The following is an 8,191-nucleotide window of genomic DNA, read 5'->3' on the forward strand; positions in this document are numbered from 1 at the left end:
GGCTTTGCATCCAGGAAGAAGGAGGTTATCATCTCTCTCTAATCTTCTCTCATTAGGTCAGTCATCAAGTATAATGCCCCATTTGGCATGTACCTCACTAGACACATGCAACAGCTGGAAAGACCACAAAAGTACCTCACGAAGAGGATCCTAGGCCTTAAACACATGTTCTACATGGACAGACTCAAAAAACTCCAGCTATTCTGTCTCATATCATCTACTAAGAGGCAATCTCTGCTTGACTTACAAAGCCATGTCTGACCCAACTCTGTTAGAAATTCTACATCTAAAGAAATCCCAATCCTTCCACACCAAACACTCCAGAGACCTCAACCTCATTACCACAATCAACAGAACATGATGGAGGGACAGGTTCATAACCCAGAAATTGCCCATGCTCTGGAATAGAATTCCCATACATGTCAAGCAGAGCACCTCACTGGCCCTCTTCAAGAGAAATTTAGATGAGCGGATGGGAAATAGAAAGTTCACCCCGGGGATCACTCCAGTGGCTCTACTAGATAGAGGCACTGGGAACTAACATCGAGCGGCATGATGCCAGGGCACTTCTATGGGCTAGCATTGTAAAGGTTCCAGGGCCTTTAGCCTAGTACACACCTATGAACCTATGAAAAGTATGCTATTAATTCCAAATATGTGAATATGTGTTTTACAACAGACTGTTTAACTGTGACAGCAGGCAGAGTTTTAAAACAAGTGCCATGATATAAGGAGATAGTTTTTATTCTGTAATATAACACTCTTGCTCCTTTACGCCTTAATGAAGAATATAATTGGAGGATTCCGACTGGTTAATTGTGACTAAATATCGATTGGTATTGTTATGCATTGTGTGTTTTTTTCATTATTTTATTCTTCCTGAGAGGCAGTAGTTGAGGCACCAGGAAATGAACCAGTCTTTCTTTTGATAGAGTTGTGATTTTTCTTTTCATTTTATTTGTTTCATGGTCATTTTTTTAATAAAAACACAAATTCATAAAACAACCAGAACAGTGGGTTGAAGGTCAATACTGACACTGCAAACTCTGTCGTCAGTATGTTTCAAAAATCCTGCAATCAAAACAACAAATGCAACTTGTAATAAAGTGAGGCATATAAGGATGCAAGAAGCTAATGTAAACAGAATAACTACCACCACACCAAATAAAATTTAATTAATTCTCCACTAAGACGATTTCATAAAGCAAGCCATATCCAATGCTTCTCAGAAAGCAAAGGCAGTGATAATGGAAAAAAAATGGAAAAATGTTTATCCACTGGCAGCTATATTTTTTAGTCTATTGGACACCAAAGCATGTCATTCTAACAATGAATTAAATTAGCCCTGCTTCCTACAACAGTAAAACTAATAGGAAAAATAGAATCCAAAATCCGCAAGCTTAATTGTTCATATATGTAAAACATCTTCCTTTAAAGTTCAAAAAAATCTAAAAGATTTGGGTTTTATTCCCACATCAGACATTTGAATTCATAGCTGTGGTTGGGTCCTGTGTTCAGGAAGGAAGACCAGTACGGAACATAGACGTCTGTATATGGCGCTATATTTTCCATACTGACTCAGATATATAATTCTGCTTTAAAGTGCTTAAGGATGAGTACTTGCTATTACAAAATGGAAGACTGGTCCATAATATTGGAAATGAATGGGGTCTGTATCTGCTGCACCTGTTTGTTCCGTGTTTAGGAACAGGTCAGAAAAACGTACAGAAAAGGTGTTTAGTACATAAATAATTACAAGTCTGTAACTTTGGTATTTAACACAGAGGATTAAGGTTTTGACTACATTTTTTGTAGTCAGTATTACAGGGTTTGATTTCTTTTATGTCTTTTGTCTACTGTGTGATTCTGAGCAAGTCACTTAATATAACTGTGCACCTGGGATGCTCTTGAAAGTGGACATTTTGTCCATTAAGGTTAGCAAATAAGTAAAATAAAATAATTCTAACTAAATGAAATGCACTACAATAATTATTTCCATTCCACTGTTTAATGAAATCCATAGGCTTTTAATGTGAGGAACAGTTTATTACACATTGTATGTGCATTTTTTCTGACATATTACTGACTAATTGATTACTTCTTTTTGACTTTTGCCTGCTACATGGATTACCTTTTGATAACTCATGCTTTTTTGAACTCAACACTGGCATACCTTAGACTTTGCCATGCACATTTTATTTGTCACATCATTTTAAATCATACTACAACATGTACCAACATTTAAATTTCAGTCTGGTGAGCTTTACTTGTCAGCATAATGCATAACTGAAAATATTAAGCTTATATGAACATATACTTGTTTGGCAATTTATTCTCATACGAGATACTTGGGTGGTTTCCTCTTTCATTTACCAAACTCTTCCAATGCAAATAAGCTTTGGTAGTCCATGGGTTTTAAAATAAATTAAAAAAATATTGAAATAATAAACATTCTTTTCTTGCAGTGTGAAATAGGCATATGCCAGCCATGCAGCTGTGCCTCTGTCACTGCCATCACAGATTGGCATGCGCCTCCTCCACTGCACCTGCAGTTAAAGCTCTCATAGCAGGTGCTCATTATCTGTCACACAGGGGGCTATGCTCATTTTGTAAAGATGTGTCAGCTCTCTCTAATGTCCTCAAGTGGCCTGTATGTACAAAGCAAACATAACTAGTAAAAGCACTGTCCATTATAAGAGATATACGCTGCAAGCAATGTACATTATCTTTAAATTCAGTTATAACTATTATTGACTTACTTAGGTTTGATGTAACCATTTCACCAGAAGATAATGACTAACATGGTTATAGTTTAATTAATTCGCAGCAACAAAGATGATTCTTCCAATAACATTAACCAATAAAAATACCTGGTTAACAAGCTGAACATATGCTCACTTTTGATATAATTTTTGATCATATTTAAGACAAAATATCCATTATATGAGATGGACAATATCATCTATAAAAGTATATACTTAATGTATTAAGAAATGGCTTTAGGTTTTGATAATCTGGCCACTAAAAGTAACTGTCTCAAGAGAAATGTGCATTTGAATTCCCTGACATATTGTAGCCAGAGTTTCTTCATAATGTACTTTTTATGAACAACCATATAGCTTAGATGCCAAAATAGTTTTGTTATGGGTTATTGTTCATATTTTGCACTGACTGCGGCTAACATTTGTGGCTTTTGCAAACAGGTTTTAATCATTAGATTTTGTAACAGAACTCCTTGTGGAGGGTTGAGTTATCTATAATTTATCTATTGTTTATCCACCTCTTTGTACTGTGTGTGTGTGTGCAGTTTGTTTAACTAACTAAAATGAACCTTTTTGTGATTTTTTTTGTTGCTTTTGTTCTACACGAGGTGATCCTCCTAGTAAACAATAAGATAAACAAACTGGAAGCAGAGAAATATAGGACACAAACACAAATGGCGCACCTACCTATTAAACTCATTGTCTTATTAATAGTATAACCAGTAATTCTGCTACCATTACATATATATAATTGCTATAAGTATGAGCTCCATATCTATCGCTCTATATACACATGCACGCACACACACATACACACATATATATATATATATATATATATATATATATATATATATATATATAGATAGATAGATAGATAGATATTGATATGCCTTAATCCTTCATAAGCATTACTGTTTTGAGGAGTCTGCTACCACAATTATGGAAATAAGTGGTCCTTTTTTATTCCTTAATATCATTAAGAGTAGAAGCAATATTTCCCTACTATGCATCATGGTAAATCAAGCTGCAGAAAGAATGTTTTACTAAACTAAATTAGTTGTATTGTTTGACTCAACTAAGAAGATATATATATATATATATATATATATATATATATATATGTGTGTGTGTGTGTGTGTGTGTGTGTGTGTGTTATATATGTGTATATGGGTCTACTTGAAAAGACCAAAATCCTACATTACCGAATCTGACATGATCAAGATGACATAGCTGAAGCCACACATAAATGAACACTCAGAATACCGATAAGGAACTCTGGGAAACTAACCACTTGTCCATCACCACAACTAACACAAACTGAAACAAATCAAACCCAACGATGTGGGGGGGCTTCACCCTCACACCCCTTCTAACTAAATACACCAATTCCAAGATCACACTACAGTGAGGAAAGGGCAAAGTTCACCATGGTGGCCAAGTGGTTCTTTTCCCACAGTACAATTTTTGTGTTCAGAGTGTTTGTTTATGTGAGGTTTTGGCTATGTCATCTCTGTCATGTCGCATTCAGTAATGTGGAATTTTGGTCTTTTCAGGTAGACCCATATTTGCACTGAAGATATAAGATAAATTTAAATGTATTACATCTTTTTATTACAGATTATTGTGGAACTCTACACTTGTTAATTATTATTTGTGTTTTAGCAGTCAACACCCCAGGTATATAAAAAAGAATATGATGAGGATTCAATTGATCTGACCTTCCAGGTTATGTTCCATTTATACAGATGTGATACAGATATGTTTTAAGAAGGTTACATTTTAGCGGGGCTCTTCATGGATAGAGGCTACAATAGATAAAAAGTGTTTCCTGTAACAGAACTACAGGGCAAAATAAACAGTACATTTAAATCCCTTTTAACAGATGGTCCACATGAAAAATAAAACAGTCAGGCAGTTAAGAATCTAGCTTTTAATTTTGTGTTGTGGTGCCAGTTTATGTAAATAGTGGTATCATTGTGAATACCATCAGATCTGTTTGAAAATCACTGCCATAGAGAAACATGCTCCTACAACTAAGAAATAATAATAAAAAAAAATAGATAAAATAAAACTATATCTGGGGTTAGTGATAAAGTTGTTATGTCTTACAAAGACTTTCAAAGATATGATCCAAAACATTAACCTATACTTGACATATGAGAGCAGAAGTGAAAATATTGAATACAAAATATTGAAGTTTGGTAAATTAAATTATGAAACATATTACATCAGCTACATCTCCTTTTTGATAACAATTCTTTTGTGCATTTTAATACAGAAAGTCTTGCATTCGGTTTACTATCAAAATGAAGAATGAAGGTTTGGCGAAGACGGGAATGCTGAACGTCATTTGGCTGATTCCCATATTGCTGACCTTCAATTCTGTGATGCCACTGTGCATTCCCTTATAGGTGGTTGATGTTAAGAATAGAGATCACAGTACAGTGCGGATTGGGAAATTTATCCTTTTCCTCATAGTAGTGCGATCTCAGAGTTGGAATATATAGATTGCAGGGGGTGTAAGGGGTACAGGGGGCTGAATTCCATCTTTGTGCAGAACTGAACTGCATCCATTTGTACTGCTGGAAAGCAGGCAGTAGCAGGTAAAAGAATTATGTCTGACATCAAAACTGCCAAATTCGAAATCTTTGGTATTTCCATTTGACAATGTCAGCTAATTAATATGCTGGAATTTGATGTGTTCAGTCAGCATTTTGAGCGGGTTACATTATGATATTCATGATTTTAATAGTAAACCCTTGCAGTCAGTTGCCATTTTTGTAATGTGACAGTTTCACCTAATCCTTTGCGTCTCATCTTGAACTAAGGAGATTCTGTGCCTAAGATTCCTCATCTTATAACTTTAAATCTCTAGAAAGCTTATATTTTGATACCTAACATTCTATTATTATAATGGGATTTTTTTTGATTAGCAATATTTAACTGCAAATGCATCACAGATTACTACATTATTTGATATTCCTGTAAGACATTAATTGTAAATTATTAAACTATGTCACAATGATACATATCTTTCATACATAAAACACTCTCAGATTATTCCACAGTTTTGATCAAGAGTATCTTTCCTGTTGTTTTGAGGTTTCTAAGTGAAATTGCATTCTATCCTCTGTAGAAAGAATGTACCCCAGCATTCAATAAAGTTCCATGCAAGCATAAACTATTCTTGCATGGAATAGATTGTGTCCGTGCAGCACAGCAGCGTGCCTTGCAGTTTCATGAAGACGTACTGCTGTCAAAACTACATGGATATGATCTGTGAACGAGTGCAGTGAACATGTTACAGAAGTGCCTGCACATGTAACATGCCCCCTTTGCTCAGAAAGTGCCATTACAGCACTGTTAAAAGTAAATAAAAAAGTTATATGCAGATATACTGCACAACTGTGCAGATATCCGCAGAATGTATTCCACAGACATGCATCTGGAGCATATCTCCTTGGGTGTCTGCTGAAAATAGGCTTCATCCTACTCGGACTTTCCTGGTCAACAAATGTTAAATAAAAAATAAATAAATAAATAAATGTATAAAGTTATCAGTAACATGCTTGAGTTTCCAGGCTTCATACACTTCAGAAAATACATGCTAATGCAAGACCCGTTATCCTATGCACTTTTAAAGTGTTAAAATCATCCCTAGTTTTGTGCCTTTGTTCCCCCATTACATCTGGCTTTGTCCAGATTTCATGCTGAAAGTTGTTGGAGCTATGTGCATACCCCTAAAGTGAAAAAAGGTAAAGTCCATTTATATTTTCTATTTTTTTTATTAGTCCAAGTAAAGTTTAAGTGTAACTGAGCTGGTGTGCACGTCACACAGCTGTGCTTAGTATAGCTGAAATATCCAAAGGAGCTAAATAGAAATATATGAGTAAATTGAGTAAGCCAAAATAGACAAGTGGTTGCAACTTCCACTTTGTATGCAAGCATTCATGGTTTGAGCCCCAATGAAGTCTGTTCACTTTTACATGTGAAAGCAGTTGTAAAAGTGATATGTTTTAATAAATGAGGTAGTAAATAATATTTTTTTCACCCAGGGTAGTGTATTAGGTCCAAAAATGTGGTGTTAGTCCAGAAAAGATGTGAACCCCCATGTAAACACAAGTGCCCCATATAGTATAGTAACACAAGAATAAATGTAATGAAAGCACATAGGGGGATGTCAGGGAAGATAAACATAAAATTATAATATGTTAGTAATGATGAACAATTTCATAAAACTGATAGTCTACAAAATAAAATTCAAGCAATGCTAAGCAGTGCACAGCTATGCTTACTGGGTGTAAGCATTGCTTAAATATGAATGGTAAGCAATTAGTAGCCCAGCTAAGTGGAATTGCCATCGGTAAGCAGCGCTCTGACAGTGTAAGAACTGCCAACCTTAGCTAAGCGGGTTTGTGTGGTGCTTAGCTTAGCTCAGCATATTCAAAATGGTCCAATGATGGCAAAGGATGGGAAATCAGCCTTATTTACACCCTGTAGGTGGGAGTTCAGTCCATAATCCATTGTAGCTCATCAATGCAGACACCATGGCTGGAGTTGGTGAAGGATCGCACTTTTGGGCACAGTACTAGGATATTCAGGCATCCAGGGTCATGGTCGGACTCCTTGTAAAACACCATGAAGTGAGACTGCTGTAGGGCCAGTACCAGTGCTCCCAATACAAAGTGGAGGCCTGGGATCATCTCGCAAGTGATCTCATCAGTGCTACTGGCATCCCTCAGACTGGTGAGCAAGTTCGGCACCATTTTGCTGATCTTAAGCATAGGAAGAGGGATTTCTTGGATCAGTGGATCCAAGATGCTTGAACACAGAATGTCTCAGCTGTGTGCAAGTATCAGTATCAAGTACTGTTTGGCGAAGAGTCCAGCCTGTGTATGTGATGGATAGGTATGCATAAATGCTTCTCTATCTCCTGTACAGCTACAGATGAGATGGCCACCAATGTGGCCGCGCATGCCAGCAGGTTGTTAAGGCTGCATCGAGAGGCTGTTTGTATAAATACAGAGGTATTCTGGGCAAATAAATAAGAAAGGAGTAGACTGGCACCTGTCATTACTGCAAAATGTGTATTGTTGGTACTGAATAAATGGCAAATTAGCATATTATAATGTATCTACACAGTATATATCAATGAAAGTGTCAGTAGTTGTCTGAATAGTAATGTTGTGTTAACCATTGTTTCCCAGAGTGTCATATGTCAGAAGTATGTATACCCAATATAAAACCTATCAGCAATACATGAATGTTAGAATTACAATGTCAAATTGTACAACCAAGAGAGTAGTAGACAGAAAACAGTCAAACAAGAGACAGCAGTTCCTCAATAGCTCATTGTGATGAAACACACACAGGCACGATTCGAATCCCGGGAGTGGTAGAAAGCTGTATGCATAATGTCAAGCAGT

This window comes from Protopterus annectens, chromosome 1.part1, assembly GCF_019279795.1.
Source record: "Protopterus annectens isolate FY-2018-M chromosome 1.part1, PAN1.0, whole genome shotgun sequence".
In the NCBI taxonomy this organism is placed as follows: domain Eukaryota; kingdom Metazoa; phylum Chordata; order Ceratodontiformes; family Protopteridae; genus Protopterus; species Protopterus annectens.